Genomic DNA, 21,512 nt, shown 5'->3' on the forward strand with positions numbered 1-21,512 from the left:
TCACAAGACTCCCATTTACTCAATAAATGTTCATTTTGTTTCGATAAAGCCCCTCTTTATATCCAAAAACCTCAGTTTTGTTCAGTAATCCACAGGCTCAAACGCAGTCACAACAGGCAGACGAAAAATCCAAATAGTATCCGTAAAGTTCGTAGTAACATGTCCAAAACGATGTTTATAATCGATCCTCAGGTTGTTTTTAGTCGTAATAATCAATAATATTTCAACCGGACAATAATGTCGTCAATATAAAAGGAAAACAAGAAAAGGCTCTCGGTGCGTGCATGAAATACCTCTGGGACACTACAGTGTCCACTCATTCAAGTGACCTCACTCCCTCATTTTCAGAATACAAGCCTGAAACCATTTCTAAAGACTGTTGACATCTAGTGGACGCCATAGGAAGTGCAATCTTGAGTCCTAAATCAATGGAATCTGTAAAGGCAGTCAATGGAAAACTACAAACATAAATCCATCCAGGAAGTGGGATTGTTTTTTTCTCAGGTTTTCGGAGCTAACGTAGTCATTTACAACATTAACGATGTCTGAGCAATTTAATGTTATTTTAAATGGACAAAATAAATGTGCTTTTCTTTCAAAAACAAGGACATTTCTAACCCCCAACTTTTGAACGATCGTGTATTTCAGAGGGAGATTACCAGTTAGATATTGTTCGTGTATTTCAGAGGGGAGATTACCAGTTAGATATTGATCGTGTATTTCAGAGGGGAGATTACCAGTTAGATATTGATCGTGTATTTCAGAGGGGAGATTACCAGTTAGATATTGATCGTGTATTTCAGAGGGGAGATTACCAGTTAGATATTGATCGTGTATTTCAGAGGGGAGATTACCAGTTAGATATTGATTGTGTATTTCAGAGGGGAGATTACCAGTTAGATATTGTTCGTGTATTTCAGAGGGGAGATTACCAGTTAGATATTGATCGTGTATTTCAGAGGGGAGATTACCAGTTAGATATTGATCGTGTATTTCAGAGGGGAGATTACCAGTTAGATATTGATCGTGTATTTCAGAGGGGAGATTACCAGTTAGATATTGATTGTGTATTTCAGAGGGAACAGTACCAGTTAGATATTGATTGTGTATTTCAGAGGGAGATTACCAGTTAGATATTGATCGTGTATTTCAGAGGGAGATTACCAGTTAGATATTGATCGTGTATTTCAGAGGGAGATTACCAGTTAGATATTGATCGTGTATTTCAGAGGGGAGATTACCAGTTAGATATTGATCGTGTATTTCAGAGGGAGATTACTCGTAAACTGACGTTCCCGAAGCAGCCCACCAACCCCTTCCTGGAGATGGTGAAGTTCCTGTTGGAACGCATCGCTCCCGTCCACATCGACTCAGAGGCCATCAGGTAAATAAATGGTGTGTGTGTGTGTGTGTGTGTGTGGTTATATCTGCTCTCTGCTCTGGTCTAGCTGCTGGAATAAGGGATTTATATAATGTTATATACGTGTCTCTCTTTGCTCAGTGCTCTGGTCTTAGCTGCTGAATAGAGGTTATATAATGTTATATGTGATGTCTCTCTGCTCTGGTCTAGCTGCAGATAAGGGACATATAATGTTATATGTGATGTCTCCTCTATCAGTGCTCTGGTCTGGCTGTTGATAAGAGGTTATACTCTGTCTTATATAAGTGTCTCTCTGCTCTGGTCTAGCTGCTGAATGAGGTTATATAATGTTATTATATGCGATGTCTCTCTGCTCAGTGCTCTGGTCTAGCTGCTGAATAAGAGGTTATATAATGTTATATGCGATGTCTCTCTGCTCAGTGCTCTGGTCTAGCTGCTGAATAAGAGGTTATATAATGTTATATACGTGTCTCTCTCTGCTCCAGTGCTCTGGTCTAGCTGCTGAATAAGAGGTTTATATAATGTTATATACGTGTCTCTCTGCTCAGTGCTCTGGTCAAGCTGCTGAATAAGTCTATCGAGGGAACGGCTGATGATGATGAGGAAGGTGTCACACCAGACACTGCCATTCGCTCTGGGCTGGAACTACTGAAGGTATGGATGGAGGGATGAGGAGAGAGGGGATGGAGGGATGAGGAGAGAGAGGGGATGGAGGGATGATGAGAGAGAGGGGATGGAGGGATGATGAGAGAGGGGATGGAGGGATGAGGGAGAGATGGAGGGTTGAGGAAGAGAGGAGATGGAGGATGAGGAGGGAGGTTGAGGAAGAGGGGATGAGAGGAGATGGCGAAGGAGGAGGGACTGGAAATACTGAAGGTATGGATGGAGGGATGAGAGAGGGAGGATGGAGGGATGGGGAGAGGGATGAGGAGAGAGGGAGGATGGAGGATGAGGAGAGGGAAGGAAGGATGGAGGGATGAGGAGAGAGAGGGAGGGAAGGAGGGATGAGGAGGGAGGAAGGAGGACTGGAACTACTGATGGTATGGATGGAGGGTTGGGGAGGGAGGGAGGGGACTGGAACTACTGAAGGTATGGATGGAAGGTTAGAGGAGAGAGGGATGAGGAGAGGGGATGGAGGGATGAGGAGAGAGGGAGGATTGGAGGGATGAGGAGAGAAAGCGTGGATGAATGGACAGATTCATGGCACTACTGCTTGCCTCTTCTCTCCCTTCTCTCCTCCTCCCCCTACTCCTCTTCTCCTCCCCTTCTCCTCCTCCTCTTCTCCTCCTCTTCCCTTCTCCTCCTCCTCTTCCCTTCTCCTCCTCCTCTTCTCCTCCTCCTCTTCTCCTCCTCCCCTCCCCTTCTCCTCCCCTCCTCTTCTCCTCCCCTTCTCCTCCTCCTCTTCTCCTCCTCCTCTTCTCCTCCTCTTCCCTTCTCCTCCTCCTCTTCCTTCTCCTCCTCCTCTTCTCCTCCTCCTCCTCCCCTTCTCCTCCCCTTCTCCTCCCTCCTCTTCTCCTCCCCTTCTCCTCCTCCTCTTCTCCTCCTCCTCTTCTCCTCCTCTTCCCTTCTCCTCCTCCTCTTCCCTTCTCCTCCTCCTCTTCTCCTCCTCCCCTCCCCTTCTCCTCCCCTCCTCTTCTCCTCCCCTCCTCTTCTCCTCCTCTCCTCCCCTTCTCCTCCTCCTCTTCTCCTCCTCTTCTCCTCCTCCCCTCCTCTTCTCCTCCCCTTCTCCTCCTCCCCTCCTCTTCTCCTCCCCTTCTCCTCCTCCTCTTCTCCTCCTCCCCTCCTCTTCTCCTCCTCTCCTCCTCTTCTCTCCTCCTCCTCTCCTCTTCCTCTTCCTCCTCTCCTCCTCCTCCTCTTCCTCCCCTTCTCCTCCTCTTCCTCCTCTTCTCCTCTTCCTCCTCTTCCTCCTCTTACCACTCCCTCACTCCTCACCCCATCCCCTTCTCCTCCTCCCTCCCCTCGCTTCTCCCTCTTCCTCCTCTTCTCCTCTTCCTTCTCTTCCTCCTCTTCTCCTCTTCCCTCCTCTTCTCTCTTCCTTGTCTTCCTCCTCTTCTCCTCTTCCTCCTCTTCTCCTCTTCCTTTGTCTTCCTCCTCTTCCTCCTCTTCTCCTCTTCCTCCTCTTCCTCCTCCTCCTTTCCCTCCTCTCCTCCTCTTCTCCTCTCCTCCAGGTTCTGTCCTTCACCCCACCCACAGCTGCTCCACTCTGCTGAGATCGACCATGAGTCTCTGCTTCAGTGTCTGAAGATGGAGGATGACAAGATGACCGAGGCGGCCATTCAGATCTTCAGAACACCGGACAGAAAATAGAGACCGAACTACAGCATCGATCGTAAGAGAGGAGTGAGTAAGATGCTATATGATTTGTCACATTTTATTTACTGCTGCATGATATGCTATGCCGCACATACATACATGATTTGATGATGCGCATGTGGAGACCGGGTGACAATGCAATGGGCAAGGGTCCATGACTGTAGTCAGTCTGTTAACCTCCTTCTCCTCCCTGTAGTCAGTCTGTTAATCTCCTCTCCTCCTGTAGTCAGTCTGTTAACCTCCTCTCCTCCCTGTAGTCAGTCTGTTAACCTCCTCTCCCTCCTCCCTGTAGTCAGTCTGTTAACCTCCTCTCCTCCCTGTAGTCAGTCTGTTAACCTCCTCTCCTCCCTGTAGTCAGTCTGTTAACTCCCTCTCCTTCCTCCTGTAGTCAGTCTGTTAACCTCCTCTCCTCCCTGTAGTCAGTCTGTTAACCTCCTCTCCTCCCTGTAGTCAGTCTGTTAACCTCCTCTCCTTCCTCCCTGTAGTCAGTCTGTTAACCTCCTCTCCTTCCTGTAGTCAGTCTGTTAACCTCCTCTCCTTCCTCCCTGTAGTCAGTCTGTTAACCTCCCTCTCCTTCCTGTAGTCCAGTCTGTTAACCTCCTCTCTCCTCCTGTAGTCAGTCTGTTAACCTCCTTCCTCCCTGTGGTCAGTCTGTTAACCTCCTCTCCTCCCTGTAGTCAGTCTGTTAACCTCCTCTCCTCTCCTCCCTGTAGTCAGTCTGTTAACCTCCTCCTTCCTCCCTGTAGTCAGTCTGTTAACCTCCTCTCCTCTCCTCCCTGTAGTCAGTCTGTTAACCTCCTCTCCTCTCCTCCCTGTGGTCAGTCTGTTAACCTCTCCTCCTTCCTCCCTGTAGTCAGTCTGTTAACCTCCTCTCCTCTCCTCCCTGTAGTCAGTCTGTTAACCTCCCTCCTTCCTCCCTGTAGTCAGTCTGTTAACCTCCTCCTCTCCTCCCTGTAGTCAGTCTGTTAACCTCCTCTCCTCTCCTCCCTGTAGTCAGTCTGTTAACCTCCTCTCCTTCCTCCTGTAGTCAGTCTGTTAACCCTCCTCTCCTTCCTCCCTGTAGTCAGTCTGTTAACCTCCTCTCTTCCTCCCTGTAGTCAGTCTGTTAACCTCCTCTCCTCTCTCCCCTGTAGTCAGTCTGTTAACCTCCTCTCCTTCCTCCCTGTAGTCAGTCTGTTAACCTTCCTCTCCTCTCTCCCTGTAGTCAGTCTGTTATCCTCCCCTCTCCTTCCTTGTAGTCCAGTCTGTTAACCTCCTCTCTCTCCCTGTAGTCAGTCTGTTAACCTCCTCTCCTCTCCTCCCTGTAGTCAGTCTGTTAACCTCCTCTCTCTCCCTGTAGTCAGTCTGTTAACCTCCTCTCCTCTCTCCCTGTAGTCAGTCTGTTAACCTCCTTCCCCCTGTAGTCAGTCTATTAACCTCCTTCCCCCCTGCTTAGTCAGTCTGTTAACTCTCCTTCCTCCCTGTAGTCAGTCTGTTAATCTCCTCTCTCCTCCCTGTAGTCAGTCTGTTAACTCCTCTCCTCTCCTCCCTGTAGTCAGTCTGTTAACCTCCTTCCCCCTGTCAGTCTGCCCAGCACCTCCTCCTTCCTCCTGTAGTCAGTCTGTTAACCTCCTTCCTCCCCTGTAGTCCCAGTCTGTTAACCTCCCTCTCCTTCCTCCCTGTAGTCAGTCTGTTAACCTCCCTCCTTCCTCCCTGTAGTCAGTCTGTTAACCTCCTCTCCTCTCCCCCTGTAGTCAGTCTGTTAATCTCCTCTCACTCCCTGTAATCCAGTCTGTTAACCTCCTCTCCTCCCTGTAGTCAGTCTGTTAACCTCCTCTCCTCCCCTGTAGTCAGTCTGTTAACCTCCTCTCCTCCCTGTAGTCAGTCTGTTAACCTCCAGCACCTTCCTCCCTGTAGTCAGTCTGTTAACCTCCTCTCTTCCTCCCTGTAGTCAGTCTGTTAACCTCCCTCTCCTCCCTGTAGTCAGTCTGTTAACCTCTCTCCCTGTAGTCAGTCTGTTAACCTCCTCTCCTTCCTCTCTGTAGTCAGTCTATTTAACCTCTCCTTCCTCCTTGTAGTCAGTCTGTTAACCCTCCTTCCTTCCTGTAGTCAGTCTGTTAACCTCCTCTCCTCTCTCCCTGTAGTCAGTCTGTTAACCTCCCTCTCCTCTCCTCCCTGTAGTCAGTCTGTTAACCTCTCCTTCCTCCCTGTAGTCAGTCTGTTAACTCTCCTCCCTCCTGTTAACCTCCTCCCTGTAGTCAGTCTGTTTAACCTCCTCTCCTTCCCTCCCTGTAGTCAGTCTGTTAATCTCCTCTCCTCCCTGTAGTCAGTCTGTTAACCTCCTCCTCCCTGTAGTCAGTCTGTTAACCTCCTCTCCTTCCTCCCTGTAGTCAGTCTGTTAACCTCCTCTCCTTCCTCCTGTAGTCAGTCTGTTAACCTCTCCTTCCTCCCTGTAGTCAGTCTGTTAACTCTCTCCCTGTAGTCAGTCTGTTAACCTCCTCTCCCTTCCTCCCTGTAGTCAGTCTGTTAACCTCCTCTCCTCCCTGTAGTCAGTCTGTTAACCTCCCTCCTTCCTGTAGTCAGTCTGTTAACCTCCTCCTTCCTCCCTAGTCAGTCTGTTAACCTCCCTCTCCTCTCCTCCCTGTAGTCAGTCTGTTAACCTCCTCTCCTTCCTCCCTGTAGTCAGTCTGTTAACCTCCTCTCTCCTTCCTCCCTGTAGTCAGTCTGTTAACCTCCTCTCCTTCCCTGTAGTCAGTCTGTTAACCTCCTCCTTCCTCCCTGTAGTCAGTCTGTTAACCTCCTCCTTCCTCCCTGTAGTCAGTCTGTTAACCTCCTCTCCTCTCCTCCCTGTAGTCAGTCTGTTAACCTCCTCTCTCCACCTGTAGTCAGTCTGTTAACCTCCTCTCCTTCCTCCCTGTAGTCAGTCTGTTAACCTCCTCTCCTTCCTCCCTGTAGTCAGTCTGTTAACCTCTCTCCTTCTCTCCCTGTAGTCAGTCTGTTAACCTCCTTCCCTCCTGTAGTCAGTCTGTTAACCTCCTCCCTGTAGTCAGTCTGTTAACCTCCTCCTTCCTCCCTGTAGTCAGTCTGTTAACCTCCTCTCCTCCCTGTAGTCAGTCTGTTAACCTCCTCTCCTCCCTGTAGTCAGTCTGTTAACCTCCTCTCCTTCCTCCCTGTAGTCAGTCTGTTAACCTCCTCTCCTCTCCTCCCTGTAGTCAGTCTGTTAACCTCCTCTCCTCCCCGTAGTCAGTCTGTTAACCTCCTCTCCTTCCTCCCTGTAGTCAGTCTGTTAACCTCCTCTCCTTCCTCCCTGTAGTCAGTCTGTTAACCTCCTCTCCTTCCTCCCTGTAGTCAGTCTGTTAACCTCCTCTCCTCTCCTCCCTGTAGTCAGTCTGTTAACCTCCTCTCCTTCCTCCCTGTAGTCAGTCTGTTAACCTCTCCTTCCTCCCTGTAGTCAGTCTGTTAACCTCCTCTCCTTCCTCCCTGTAGTCAGTCTGTTAACCTCCTCTCCTTCCTGTAGTCAGTCTGTTAACCTCCTCTCCTTCCTGTAGTCAGTCTGTTAACCTCCTCTCCTCCCTGTAGTCAGTCTGTTAACCTCCTCTCCTCTCCTCCCTGTAGTCAGTCTGTTAACCTCCTCTCCTCTCCTCCCTGTAGTCAGTCTGTTAACCTCCTCTCCTTCCTCCCTGTAGTCAGTCTGTTAACCTCCTCTCCTCCCTGTAGTCAGTCTGTTAACCTCCTCTCCTTCCTCTCTGTAGTCAGTCTGTTAACCTCCAGTATGTTCTCCTCTCCTCTCTCCCTGTAGTCAGTCTGTTAACCTCTCCTTCCTCCCTGTAGTCAGTCTGTTAACCTCCTCTCCTCTCTCCCTGTAGTCAGTCTGTTAACCTCCTCTCCTCTCCTCCCTGTAGTCAGTCTGTTAACCTCTCCTTCCTCCCTGTAGTCAGTCTGTTATCCTCCTCTCCTCTCTCCCTGTAGTCAGTCTGTTAACCTCCTCTCCTCCCTGTAGTCAGTCTGTTAACCTCCTCTCCTCTCCTCCCTGTAGTCAGTCTGTTAACCAGCACCTCTCCTCCCTGTAGTCAGTCTGTTAACCTCCTCTCTCCTTCCTCCCTGTAGTCAGTCTGTTAATCTCCTCTCCTCCCTGTAGTCAGTCTGTTAACCTCCTCTCCTCCCTGTAGTCAGTCTGTTAACCTCCTCTCCTCCCTGTAGTCAGTCTGTTAACCTCCTCTCCTTCCTCCCTGTAGTCAGTCTGTTAACCTCCTCTCCTTCCTCCCTGTAGTCAGTCTGTTAACCTCCTCTCCTTCCTCCCTGTAGTCAGTCTGTTAACCTCCTCTCCTTCCTCCCTGTAGTCAGTCTGTTAACCTCTCCTTCCTCCCTGTAGTCAGTCTGTTAACCTCCTCTCCTTCCTCCCTGTAGTCAGTCTGTTAACCTCCTCTCCTCCCTGTAGTCAGTCTGTTAACCTCCTCTCCTCCCTGTAGTCAGTCTGTTAACCTCCTCTCCTTCCTCCCTGTAGTCAGTCTGTTAACCTCCTCTCCTTCCTGTAGTCAGTCTGTTAACCTCCTCTCCTTCCTCCCTGTAGTCAGTCTGTTAACCTCCCTCTCCTTCCTGTAGTCAGTCTGTTAACCTCCTCTCTACCCCCCAGGACTGATCCCAGTCCTTCATCAGAAGGCTAAACGTGGGACCCCCACCAGGCCAAACAGGCTGTTCACTGTATCCACGCCATCTTTTGTAACAAGGAGGTCCAGCTGGCGCAGATCTTTGAGGTAACACACACACACACACACACACACACACACACACACACACACACACACACACACACACACACACACACACACACACACAGAGAGATAGAGTAGGGCTTTGCTGCTAGGTGATACTAAAAGTGCCAAAAGAAAAGTCTTGTATTTCGTCATATTTTGTTACTAAATACTCCGGCCAAAGTGGGAGGTAACATATGTTGATTATTAGATAAATATTCACCCTCCCTGAGTCGATACGTGTTAAGAAACGATCAAATTGCGATCAAATCAATACAGTCCATCTTTAATTATACCACATAGTACCAAAACATTACCTCATCCAATATATCAATTGTCAATTCTAGATACTCCTCAAATACACCCCCTCCTGGACAAGATCTGAAAAGACACTGAGCCTCCTAGGTCCTAGGTCATATACTAGATCAAGATTAGGGCAACCTCAGAGGAGACATACATTTGGTGAGCCTCTTAGGTCCTAGGTCATATACTAGGTCAAGATTAGGGCAACCTCAGAGGAGACATACATTAGGTGAGCCTCTTAGGTCCTAGGTCATATACTAGGTCAAGATTAGGGCAACCTCAGAGACATACAATAAGGTGAGCCTCTTAGGTCCTAGGTCATATACTAGGTCAAGATAAGGGCAACCTCCAGAGGAGACATACATTAGGTGAACCTCTTAGGTCCTAGGTCATATACTAGGTTAACCTGTTGCTCCTACCCTCTACTTTTTGAACATTTTGTTAAAATCGCGCAACATTTCGCCTGCTACTCATGCCAGGAATATAGTACGTTCATATGGTTAGAATGTGTGGATAGGAAACCCTCGGACGTTTTAAAACTGGTTAAATCACGACTGTGGCTATAACATAACGTCGTTACATCGGAAAGCGCAGGAAAACCCTGATCACAGAAAATGGAAATAAATATCCTTGCGCCACTTCCAGCAATTGTTAACAGTGAGGCCGAATTAGATAAGACCGAGCATTCAACTCCCACAGCATCCCCATGTTGTCTAGAGTCTTGTGAATTGAATCCTCTTTGATTCTTGGTTGAACCAAACAGCTGGGCACCACTTACCTCCGGTCTCCGCCCAGATCATTCCGGAAGAGCTCTCGTGAAATTTTTTCCAAGACGACAGCTAATGATTTTGACATCGCCTATGGATGATTTTTTATCGCTTATTAACGTTTACTAATACCTAAAGTAGCATTACAAACGTATTTGAAGTGTTTTGTGAAAGTTTATCGTCTACTTTTTGAATTTTAAAAATGGCGTTTACGTTGTGAAATCGCTGTTTTTTCGTTTTATCACACAGTCTACATATAACGATATCTTGGCTTTATATGGCCCGATTTAATCGAAATAAAGACCCAATAGTGTTTATGGGACATCTAGGAGTGCCAACAAAGAAGATGGTGAAAGGTAATGACTGTTTTCTATTTTATTGTGCGGTTTGTGTAACGCCGAAATGCTAATTATTTTGTTTACGTCCCCTGCTGTGCTTTTGTGTTGAAGTGTATTGGTGCATGCTATCAGATAATAGCTTCTCATGCTGTCGCCGAAAAGCATTTTAAAAATCTGACTTGTTGCCTGGATTCACAACGAGTGTAGCTTTAATTTGATACCCTGCATGTGTATTTTAATGAACTTTTGAGTTTTAACTAATACTATTAGCATTTAGCGTAGCGCATTTGCATTTCCAGAGCTCTAGTTGGGACGCAAGCGTCCCAAGTAGAGGCAAGAGGTTAAGATAAGGGCAACCTCAGAGGGGACATACAACAGTGAGCCCCTTAGGTCCTAGGTCATATACTAGGTCAAGATTAAGGCAACCTCAGAGGAGACATACAATAGTAAGCCTCCTAGGTCATATACTAGGTCAAGATTAGGGCAACATCAGAGGGGACATACAATAGTGAGCCTCTTAGGTCATATACTAGGTCAAGATAAAGGCCACCTCAGAGGAGACATACAATAGTAAGCCTCCTAGGTCCTAGGTCATATACTAGGTCAAGATTAGGGCAACCTCAGAGGAGACATACAATAGTGAGCCTCTTAGGTCATATACTAGGTCAAGATTAGGGCAACCTCAGAGGAGACATACAATAGTGAGCCTCTTAGGTCCTAGGTCATATACTAGGTCAAGATAAGGGCAACCTCAGAGGAGACATACATTAGGTGAGCCTCTTAGGTCCTAGGTCATATACTAGGTTAAGATAAGGGCAACCTCAGAGGGGACATACAACAGTGAGCCCCTTAGGTCCTAGGTCATATACTAGGTCAAGATTAAGGCAACCTCAGAGGAGACATATAATAGTGAGCCTCTTAGGTCATAGGTCATATACTAGGTCAAGATAAGGGCAACCTCAGAGGAGACATACAATAGTAAGCCTCCTAGGTCATATACTAGGTCAAGATTAGGGCAACATCAGAGGGGACATACAATAGTGAGCCTCTTAGGTCATATACTAGGTCAAGATAAAGGCCACCTCAGAGGAGACATACAATAGTTACAGACACATTCCCAGAAGAAGAGGAGCCTCCATTCTGTCCTCCTCCCCTTCTGATATTCGTCATAGCATCACATGGTTTAACAGACACATTCCCAGAAGAAGACAAGCCTGACCTCTCCCCTCTCTGGGCCCCTAGTGACTAAACCCGAGCAGAGATAACTACCAACAGTATTATCCAAAAGAAAACATGACAAATGACAAATATCCCACATAAGCATTATTATATAAATAAAACATCTTATTTATCAATCACTAATTCTGATTCTGCCCCAACAGTCTCTAAGAGCTTTTAAACACCTGTATTGTAAATTATTAGCTCAGGTATATATCTTCAAGCTCTGTCCAGTTGTTGGGGGATCATGGCTAGGACGGCCATTTAAGTCTTTCCATAGATTTACAATCGGGTTTAAGTCTAAACTGTAACTCGGCAACTCAGGAACATTCAGTGTCTTATTGCTAAGCAACTCCAGTGTAGATGTGGCCTTGTCTTGTAGGTTATTGTCCTGCTGAAAGGTGAATTCATCTCCCAGTATCTGGTGAAAAAGCAGACTGAACCAGGTTTTCCTCTAGGATTTTGCCTGTTCTTAGCTCTGTTCTGTTTATTTTCATCCTGAAAAACTCCCCAGTATTTGCTGATGACAAGCATACCCATACCACGATGCAGCCACCACCATGCTTGAAAATACGGAGGCAGTTAGTCAGTGATGTGTTGGAAACCCCCGCTCTCCTCTCCCCCAGCCTCTCTCTCTCCTCTCCCCCAGCCTCTGTGGTGGCTGCATCATGGTATGGGTATGCTTGTCATCGGCAAGGACTAGGGAGTTGTTCAGGATAAAAAGATACTGGATGGAGCTGAGAAACGGCAAAATCCTAGAGGAAAACTTGGTTCTGCTCTCGCCCCCTCTCTCCTCTCCCCCAGCCTCTCTCTCCTCTCCCCCAGCCTCTCTCTCTCTCTAACCACCTCTCTCCTCTCCCCCAGCCTCTCTCTCTCTCTCTCTAACCCTCTCTCCTCTCCCCAACCTCTCTCTCTCTCTAAACCTCTCTCCTCTCCCCAGCCTCCCTCCTCCTCTCTCTCCTCTCCCCCAGCCTCTCTCTCTAACCACCTCTCTCCTCTCCCCCAGCCTCCCTCTCTAACCCCCTCTCTCCTCTCCCCTGCCTCTCTCTCTAACCACCTCTCTCCTCTCCCCCAGCCTCTCTCTCTAACCACCTCTCTCCTCTCCCCCAGCCTCTCTCTCTCTCTAACCACCTCTCTCCTCTCCCCCAGCCTCTCTCTCTCTCTAACCACCCTCTCCTCTCCCCCAGCCCTCTCTCTCTCTAACCACCTCTCTCCTCTCCCCCAGCCTCTCTCTCTAACCACCTCTCTCCTCTCCCCCAGCCTCTCTCTCTAACCACCTCTCTCCTCCCCAGCCTCCTCTCTAACCACTCTCCTCTCCCCCAGCCTCTCTCTCTAACCACCTCTCTCTCCTCCCCCAGCCTCTCTCTCTCTAACCACCTCTCTCCTCTCCCCCAGCCTCCCTCTCTAACCACCTATCTCCTCTCCCCCAGCCTCTCTCTCTCTAACCACCTCTCTCCCTCTCCCCCAGCCTCTCTCTCTAACCACCTCTCTCCTCTCCCCAGCCTCTCTCTCTAACCCTCTCTCCTCTCCCCCAGCCTCTCTCTCTCTAACACCTCTCTCTCTCTCTCCCCAGCCTCCCTCTCTAACCACTATCTCCTCTCCCCCAGCTCTCTCTCTCTAACCACCTCTCTCCTCTCCCCCAGCCTCTCTCTCTAACGCCTCTCTCCTCTCCCCCAGCCTCTCTCTCCCTCTCCCCAGCCTCTCTCTCCTCTCCCCCAGCCTCTCTCTCTCTCTAACCACCTCTCTCCTCTCCCCCAGCCTCTCTCTCTCTCTCTAACCACCTCTCTCCTCTCCCCCAGCCTCTCTCTCTCTCTAACCACCTCTCTCCTCTCCCCAGCCTCTCTCTCTAACCACCTCTCCTCTCCCCCAGCCTCTCTCTCTCTAACCACCTCTCCTCTCCCCCAGCCTCTCTCTCTCTAACCACCTCTCCTCTCCCCCAGCCTCTCTCTCTCTCTAACCACCTCTCTCCTCTCCCCCTCTCTCTCTCTCTAACCACCTCGCCTCTCTCTCTAACCACCTCTCTCCTCTCCCCAGCCTCTCTCTCTAACCACCTCTCTCTCCTCTCCCAGCCTCTCTCTCTCACCACCTCTCTCTCCTCTCCCCAGCCTCTCTCTCTCTAACCACCTCTCTCCTCTCCCCCAGCCTCTCCCTCAGCCTCTCCCCCAGCCTCTCTCTCTAACCACCTCTCTCCTCTCCCCCAGCCTCTCTCTCTCTAACCCCTCTCTCCTCTCCCCATCCTCCTCTCTCTCTAACCACCTCTCTCCTCTCCCCAGCCTCTCTCCTCTCCCCCAGCCTTTCTCCTCTCCCCCAGCCTCTCTCTCTAACCACCTCTCTCCTCTCCCCCAGCCTCTCTCTCTAACCACCTCTCTCCTCTCCCCAGCCTCTCTCTCTCTCCCCCACCTCTCTCCTCTCCCCCAGCCTCTCTCTCTAACCACCTCTCTCCTCTCCCCCAGCCTCTCTCTCTCTAACCGCCTCTCTCCTCTCCCCAGCCTCTCTCCTCTCCCAGCCTCTCTCTAACCACCTCTCTCCTCTCCCAGCCTCTCTCTCTAACCACCTCTCTCCTCTCCCCCAGCCTCTCTCTCTCTCTCCCTCTCTCTCTCCCCCAGCCTCTCTCCCTCCCCCTCTCTCCTCTCCCCTCTCTCCTCTCTCTCTCTCTCCCCCAGCCCTCTCTCTCTCATCTCTAACCACCTCTCTCCTCTCCCCCAGCCTCTCTCTCTCTCTAACCACCTCTCTCCTCTCCCCCAGCCTCTCTCTCTCTCCCTAACCTCTCTCTCCTCTCCCCCAGCCTCTCTCTCTCTAACCACCTCTCTCCTCTCCCCCACTCTCCTCTCCCCCAGCCTCTCTCTCTAACCACCTCTCTCCTCTCCCAGCCTCTCTCTCGTAGTCTGAACGCTGACGTCCCAGAACAGTTGATAACCCCCCTGGTCAGTCTGGGTCATATCTCTCTACTGGCTCCAGATCAGTTTGCCTCCCCCATGAAGGCCATCGTGGCCAACTTCATCGTCAAGGACCTGCTCATGAATGACAGGGTGGGTTTTGGGAGCGACGACACACCGACACAAAAATACACATACACACATTGATCATTAATACACACACACACACACACACTGATCATTAATACACACACACACACACATTGATCATTAATACACACACACACACACACACACACACTGATCATTAATACACACACACACACACTGATCATTAATACACACACACACACTGATCATTAATACACACACACACACACTGATCATTAATACACACACACACACACTGATCATTAACACACACACACACTGATCATTAACACACACATTGACATACACACTGATCATGAACACATACACACATTGATCATGAACACGCACCGACACACACACACACACACTGATCATTAACACACACACACACACACACACATTGATCATGAACACACACACACACGCTGATCATTAATACACACACACACACACACATACACACATTGATCATTAACACACACACACACACACACACACACTGATCATTAACACACACACACACACACACACACACTGATCATTGACACTGCTAGTACTTGGGTATGTAATGTATACATGTGTGTATGATAGGTACACACTGATCATTGACACTGCTAGTGCTTGTGTATGTAATGTGTATGTGATATATATATATATAATAGGGTACTTGGGTATGTAATGATGTATATATATATAATATAATAAGAATAGGTTGTATGATGTGTATGTATGATAAGGGGTATATAATGTATATATATATATATAATAGAGTACTTGGGTATGTAATGTATATATATAATGGAAATTGCTTGGGAGTACTTTGATGTATGTAATCCGGTCTATATGGGAGGCTATACATCTTAAAGAAGTTTACTGAGGGTGCTGGCTAATAGCTACACTCTACTGAGGTAACTACACTCTCTACATATATCTCCTTTCCTAACTACTTCCTGAATGTAACTACACTCTCTACATATAATAGAGTACTTCCTCCTGAATTAACTTTACACTCTATACATATAATGTATATATACTCTATATATATATAATAGAGTACTTGGGTATGTAATGTATATCTATATATAATCTCTATACTTGGGAGTATGTACACTCTACATATCTCTATATATATATATTAAAGAGTGTCTCTCCAGTCTAGAAACAAGAATGGGAAGCTGTGGACATCTGGAAGAAGTTTCTCCTGAGGTGCTGGCTAAGGTATCTTCCTCTACTGAGGTAACTAACATATCTCTCTCCTTTTCTAACTACACTCTCTACATATCTCTCCTCCTTCTACACTACATACTCCTGAGGTAACTACACTCTCTACATATCTCTCCTCCTGAGGTAACTACACTCTATACATATCTCTCCTCCTGAGGTAACTACACTCTACATATCTCTCCTCCTGAGGTAACTACACTCTCTACATATCTCTCCTCCTGAGGTAACTACACTCTCTACATATCTCTCCTCCTGAGGTAACTACACTCTCTACATATCTCTCCTGAGGTAACTACACTCTCTACATATCTCTCCTCCTGGAGGTAACTACACTCTCTACATATCTCTCCTCCTGAGGTAACTACACCTATACATATCTCTCCTGAGGTAACTACACTCTCTACCTATCTCTCCTCCTGAGGTAACTACACTCTCTAGTACATATCTCTCCTGAGGTAACCACTCTCTACATATCTCTCTCCTGAGGCACTACACTCTATACCTATCTTTCCCCCTCCTGAAATTAGCTGGGCCTCCTCCTGAGGTAACTACACTCTCTACATATCTCTCCTCCTAACTACACTCTCCTGAGGTAACTACACTCTCTACATATCTCTCCTCCTAACTACACTCTCTACATATCTCTCCTGAGGTAACTACACTCTCTACATATCTCTCCTCCTAATCTCTCTACATATCTCCCAACTACACTCTCTACATATCTCCCCTGAGGTAACTACACTCTCTACATATCTCTCCTGAGGTAACTACACACCTCTACATATCTCTCATATCTCTCCTGAGGTAACTCTCTACATATCTCTCCTCACACTACATCTCTCTCTCCCTACACTCTATACATATCTCTCCTGAGGTAACTACACTCTCTACATATCTCTCTCCTAACTACACTCTCTACATATCTCTCCTCCTGAGGTAACTACACTCTATACATATCTCTCCTGAGGTAACTACACTCTCTACATATCTCCTCCTAACTACACTCTATACATATCTCTCCTGAGGTAACTACACCTATACATATCTCCTGAGGTAACTCTGCACTCCTGGAGGTGAAACTGCACCCTACATGTCTCTCCTCATATAACTTATTCATAAATGTCATATATATATACGGTAAATATGCATATATAATAACAGTCATAAATATAAATAAATATATGGCAGCGATATAGGCATATGCATATATGAAAGCAACGTGCATATCTCTCAATAAATAAACTCTCTTTCTGTCCTCGCTCTCCTCTCTCTCTCTTTCTGTCCCTCGCTCTCCTCCTCTCTCTTTCTGTCCCTCTCGCTCTCCTCCTCTCTCTTTCTGTCCTCGCTCTCCTCCTCTCTCTTTCTGTCCCTCGCTCTCCTCTCTCTCTCTTGTCCTCGCTCTGCCTCCTCTCTCTCTCTCTGTCCTCGCTCTCTGCCTCCTCTCTCTCTCTCTCTCTGTCCCTCGCTCTCCTCTCTCTCTCTCTGTCCTCGCTCTCTCTCTCTCTCTCTGTCCCTCGCTCCTCCTCTCGCTTTCTGTCCCTCGCTCTCCTCCCGCACTCTCTCTACATTACATTTGAGTCATTCAGCAGCAGATGTTTTTGTGACTTACAGTAGTGAGGTCCTTACATTTGACACAATACTTTTCCCCCCACACGGGTCCCCAGTCGGACTCAAACCTACAACCCTGGCATTTCAAGCACTGTGCTCTACCAACTGAGTTACTCTCCTCTCCCTTTCTCTGTCCTCCCTCTCTCCGTCTCTCCTCCCCAGGTGCAGGCCATTAAGCTGTTGGTGCGTTGGCTCCTCGGTATGAAGAACAACCAGTCTAAATCGGCCAACTCCACCCTCCGACTGCTGTCCGCCATGCTGGTCTCAGAGGGAGACCTCACAGAACAGAAGAAAATCAGGTATGTAGAGGTCAGAGGTCAGACTGCTGTCAGCCATGCTGGTCTCAGAGGGAGACCTCACAGAACAGAAGAAGATCAGGTATGTAGAGGTCAGAGGTCAACAACGCTGGTCTCAGAGGGAGACCTCACAGAACAGAAGAAGATCAGGTATGTGGAGGTCAGAGGTCAGACTGCTGTCAGCCATGCTGGTCTGAGAGGGAGACCTCACAGAACAGGAGATCAGGTATGTGGAGGTCAGAGGTCAGACTGCTGTCAGCCATGCTGGTCTCAGAGGGAGACCTCTGGGTCAGGTGTTGATGGTTAGGGATTAGAGGTCGTAGGTTAAGCGGTCAGGCTAACTGCGTTTTTGGGGGGGGGGGGGGAATAGGTTACAAAATAGTAATTAATGCTCATGACTCACATCTCTTCCTCCTCTCCCTCCTCTTCCTCCCGCAGTAAGTCGGACATGTCTCGTCTGCGTCTGGCAGCAGGAGGAGCCATCATGAAGCTGGCCCAGGAACCGGTTTACCATGACATCATCACACCGGAACAGTTCCAGCTCTGTGGGCTGGTTATCAACGTAAGGCTGTCTGTCGGAGTGGGACTTTTAGGACACGTTTCTGTCAGGGTGGGACTTTTAGGACACGTTTCTGTCAGGGTGGGACTTTAAGGACATGTTTCTGTCAGGGTGGGACTTTAAGGACACGTTTCTGTAAGACTGTCTGTCGGGGTGGGACTTTAGGACATGTTTCTGTCAGAGTGGGACTTTAGGACATGTTTCTGTCAGGGTGGGACTTTAGGACATGTTTCTGTAAGACTGTCTGTCGGGGTGGGACTTTAGGACATGTTTCTGTCAGAGTGGGACTTTAGGACATGTTTCTGTCAGGGTGGGACTTTAGGACATGTTTCTGTCAGGGTGGGACTTTAGGACATGTTCCTGTCAGGGTGGGACTTTAGGACATGTTACTGTCAGGGTGGGACTTTAGGACATGTTCCTGTCAGGGTGGGACTTTAGGAAACGTTTCTGTCAGGGTGGGACTTTAGGACACGTTCCTGTCAGGGTGGGACTTTAGGACACGTTTCTGTCAGGGTGGGACTTTAGGACACGTTTCTGTCAGGGTGGGACTTTAGGACACGTTTCTGTAAGACTGTCTGTCAGGGTGGGACTTTAGGACACGTTTCTGTCAGGGTGGGACTTTAGGACATGTTTCTGTCAGAGTGGGACTTTAGGACACGTTCCTGTAAGACTGTCTGTCAGAGTGGGACTTTAGGGACACGTTTCTGTCAGGGTGGGACTTTAGGACACGTTTCTGTCAGGGTGGGACTTTAGGACACGTTCCTGTCAGGGTGGGACTTTAGGACACGTTTCTGTAAGACTGTCTGTCAGAGTGGGACTTTAGGGACACGTTTCTGTCAGGGTGGGACTTTAGGACACGTTTCTGTCAGGGTGGGACTTTAGGACACGTTTCTGTAAGACTGTCTGTCGGGGTGGGACTTTAGGACACGTTTCTGTCAGGGTGGGACTTTAGGACACGTTTCTGTAAGACTGTCTGTCAGGGTGGGACTTTAGGACATGTTTCTGTCAGGGTGGGACTTTAGGACACGTTTCTGTCAGGGTGGGACTTTAGGACACGTTTCTGTCAGGGTGGGACTTTAGGACACGTTTCTGTCAGGGTGGGACTTTAGGACATGTTTCTGTGTTTTCTGTCCTTGAAGTGTTCTGTCCTTGTTGTTGAAGTGTTCTGTCCTTGTTGTTGAAGTGTTCTGTCCTTGAAGTGTTCTGTCCTTGTTGTTGAAGTGTTCTGTCCTTGTTGTTGAAGTGTTCTGTCCTTGTTGTTGAAGTGTTCTGACCTTGTTGTTGAAGTGTTCTGTCCTTGTTGTTGAAGTGTTCTGACCTTGTTGTTGAAGTGTTCTGTCCTTGTTGTTGAAGTGTTCTGACCTTGTTGTTGAAGTGTTCTGTCCTTGTTGTTGAAGTGTTCTGTCCTTGTTGTTGACGTGTTCTGTCCTTGACGTGTTCTGTCCTTGACGTGTTCTGTCCTTGACGTGTTCTGTCCTTGTTGTTGACGTGTTCTGTGGTCTCCTGCAGGATGAGTGTTACCAGGTGCGTCAGATCTTCGCCCAGAAGTTACACCTGGCTCTGGTCAAGCTGCTCCTCCCGTTAGAGTACCTGGCCGTCTTCTCGCTGTGCGCCAAAGACCCGGTCAAGGAGAGGAGGGCCCACGCCAGACAGTGTCTGCTCAAGAACATCAGTATCAGACGGGAATTCATCAACAACAACCCCCTGGCACACGGTTAGTGAACCGGACCGTAACAACAACCCCCTGGCCCACGGTTAGTGAACCGGACCGTAACAACAACCCCCTGGCACACGGTTAGTGAACCGGACCGTAACAACAACCCCCTGGCCCACGGTTAGTGAACCGGACCGTAACAACAACCCCCTGGCCCACGGTTAGTGAACCGGACCGTAACAACAACCCCCTGGCCCACGGTTAGTGAACCGGACCGTAACAACAACCCACTGACCCACGGTTAGTGAACCGGACCGTAACAACAACCCCCTGACCCACGGTTAGTGAACCGGACCGTAACAACAACCCCCTGGCCCACGGTTAGTGGACCGGACCGTAACAACAACCCTCTGACCCACGGTTAGTGAACCGGACCGTAACAACAACCCCCTGGCAAACGGTTAGTGAACCGGACCGTAACAACAACCCCCTGACCCACGGTTAGTGAACCGGACCGTAACATGACCACACATCAACCCCTGGCCCACGGTTAGTGAACCGGACCGTAACAACAACCCCTGACCCACGGTTAGTGAACCGGACCGTAACAACAACCCCTGGCAAACGGTTAGTGAACCGGACCGTAACAACAACCCCTGACCCACGGTTAGTGAACCGGACCGTAACATGACCACACATCAACCCCCTGGCCCACGGTTAGTGAACCGGACCGTAACAACAACCCCCTGACCCACGGTTAGTGAACCGGACCGTAACAACAACCCCCTGGCACACGGTTAGTGAACCGGACCGTAACAACAACCCCTGACCCACGGTTAGTGAACCGGACCGTAACAACAACCCCTGGCAAGCGGTTAGTGAACCGGACCGTAACAACAACCCCTGACCCACGGTTAGTGAACCGGACCGTAACATGACCACACATCAACCCCTGGCCCACGGTTAGTGAACCGGACCGTAACAACAACCCCTGACCCACGGTTAGTGAACCGGACCGTAACAACAACCCCTGGCACACGGTTAGTGAACCGGACCGTAATAACAACCCCTGGCCCACGGTTAGTGAACCGGACCGTAACAACAACCCCCTGACCCACTGTTAGTGAACCGGACCGTAACAACAACCCCCTGGCCCACGGTTAGTGAACCGGACCGTAATAACAACCCTCTGGCCCACGGTTAGTGAACCGGACCGTAACAACAACCCCCTGGCCCACGGTTAGTGAACCGGACCGTAACAACAACCCCCTGGCCCACGGTTAGTGAACCGGACCGTAACAACAACCCCCTGGCCCACGGTTAGTGAACCGGACCGTAACATAACAACCTCCTGGCCCACGGTTAGTGAACCGGACCGTAACAACAACCCCCTGGCCCACGGTTAGTGAACCGGACCGTAACAACAACCCCCTGACCCACTGTTAGTGAACCGGACCGTAACAACACTCCCCCTGGCCCACGGTTAGTGAACCGGACCGTAACAACAACCCCCTGGCCCACGGTTAGTGAACCGGACCGTAACAACAACCCTCTGGCCCACGGTTAGTGAACCGGACCGTAACAACAACCCCCTGGCCCACGGTTAGTGAACCGGACCGTAACAACAACCCTCTGGCCCACGGTTAGTGAACCGGACCGTAACAACAACCCCCTGGCACACGGTTAGTGAACCGGACCATAATCACAACCCCTTGACCCACCGTAACAACAACCCCCTGACCCACGGTTAGTGAACCGGACCGTAACATAACAACCCCCTGGCCCACGGTTAGTGAACCGGACCGTAACAACAACCCCCTGACCCAGGGTTAGTGGACCGGACCGTAACAACAACCCCCTGGCCCACGGTTAGTGAACCGGACCGTAACAACAACCCCCTGGCCCACGGTTAGTGAACCGGACCGTAACAACAACCCCCTGGCCCACGGTTAGTGGACCGGACCGTAACAACAACCCTCTGACCCACGGTTAGTGAACCGGACCGTAACAACAACCCCCTGGCAAACGGTTAGTGAACCGGACCGTAACAACAACCCCTGACCCACGGTTAGTGAACCGGACCGTAACATGA

At 49.2% G+C, this 21,512-nt stretch overlaps 1 pseudogene; it reads left to right on the forward strand.

The window, feature by feature from the left end:
- The first annotated feature begins 1,178 nt into the window (after positions 1–1,178).
- LOC135566779 (sister chromatid cohesion protein PDS5 homolog A-like) lies at positions 1,179–19,480 on the forward strand (annotated as a pseudogene).
- Positions 19,481–21,512: the final 2,032 nt, after the last annotated feature.

This window comes from Oncorhynchus nerka, unplaced genomic scaffold (genome assembly GCF_034236695.1).
Source record: "Oncorhynchus nerka isolate Pitt River unplaced genomic scaffold, Oner_Uvic_2.0 unplaced_scaffold_3368, whole genome shotgun sequence".
Lineage (NCBI taxonomy): Eukaryota > Metazoa > Chordata > Actinopteri > Salmoniformes > Salmonidae > Oncorhynchus > Oncorhynchus nerka.